The sequence below is a fragment of the Ctenocephalides felis genome, unplaced genomic scaffold, assembly GCF_003426905.1.
Source record: "Ctenocephalides felis isolate EL2017-DRISC unplaced genomic scaffold, ASM342690v1 CF-g0.4_SCAFFOLD_01492, whole genome shotgun sequence".
Taxonomy (NCBI): Eukaryota; Metazoa; Arthropoda; class Insecta; order Siphonaptera; family Pulicidae; genus Ctenocephalides; species Ctenocephalides felis.
This window is the reverse complement of record NW_020537646.1, coordinates 10,896,451-10,898,035: the sequence shown is the minus strand read 5'-3', so window position 1 is coordinate 10,898,035 and position 1,585 is coordinate 10,896,451.

The following is a 1,585-nucleotide window of genomic DNA, read 5'->3' as shown; positions in this document are numbered from 1 at the left end:
CTATTTAATGATGTCACTTGCTGCACCTGGGCGGATAAGAACAATGCTACATTTCCTGTAGTGGCATAATCGCCCTATGCATTAAGTGGGCACGATTTATTACGTAGGTGCTTTTTACAATATATACACATCATAAAAGCGTCACTGAACGAATTATCTTAATGAAATTATTAACCCTCCGCCGGTCCGATATTTTTTCACCTTCGAATGGTCGGAGTGGTCTGGCTGGACCACCATTCATTTTACATGCATTTCTACGGGATAAATGAGTGTTTTAGTGTCTTATATATTAACTAATATTATAGTAGTAAATAGATTTTTTCTTTTTTTACCGTCTTTTGCATGTGTTGAGCTTGCTTATAATAAAAAAAATTATATATATATATTATTACATACAAAAATCAAAGAATATAAAAAAATCGTTGCTTTTTTTATTATTTTTGTTTTTCTGTTTTATATCAATGAAAAACAAGATTTATTCTTTTTCGGCTTCTTCGAAATAAATGTGAAATTCAAATGAAAACGAAATGAGGTGCGTCGCCTTTGAAATGAGCTGTAAAATTCAAGTTGAAAATATAATTTCAGTACAGGTTTGCCAAAAAAAATTCGAATGCAGTACGGGTAGAAAAATTGTTGATAATGTGCGCATTACTCATCCGATTTTCAATGTTTGCGATGACCAATAAGTTTGGTAGGTTTTCAATGGACTCTCGTCGTGAAAATACTAACATTCATGTTACAACAAATAGCAAAGAATATATAAAATGCAGTTTGAATAGAAAATACCAGAAAAAAGACAAAATACTGGTATACATATATCAAAAAGCGTATATTTCATACAAAATGTATAGGTGGTCTAGGCAGACCACTCCGACCATTCGAAGTATAAAAAAATAAAATCCTTATAATTATCCTTCTGTACATTTTTTCGTCCTGATTTTTTCATTAATCGACAGCTAATGAAATTTTAGGAAAGGTCAAAAATTTCAAGTCGATAGGATTACTAGAAGTATTTTTTTTTTAAATTGAAGTCGAAAAAAGTCTGGCCAGACCACGCCGACCGACGGAGGGTTAAATATCATTACTGAAGTAAAAGACAATAAAATGAGGCACAATGAAAAAGTTTCGATTAATAATTTATTGCTAATTATTTACCATTAAATAAAATATCTGACATAATCGCATTTCATTTAAGAGTCAATCAGCAACAGGGATTTTTTTAGTGTCTGCGCCTATTCCATTATGAAACATCAGCAAATTTTTTCTATATCGAACAGAATGTCTATATCGAATGCCAATTCAGTGATCAGACGTCCGTGTATTGTTGATATCCTGTTTAGCTGTTACATGAAAAAAGTGCAGTATATTATAATTTCAATTAACAATTACCTATGAAAACAAGAAAAGTCACTCAACTGGCCAGTGTTTCAGTTACAGTTACCTAAGTGTTGACAGCGATACCTGTCACACCATTAAAACGTGGGAAAACTCTGCTGGACGTTCTGAACGAAACGAAAAACAGACGCTCCGTGACAAACGTCTTTCAAAGAATTGCAATGAGTACATACTTAAACAAACGCAGCAT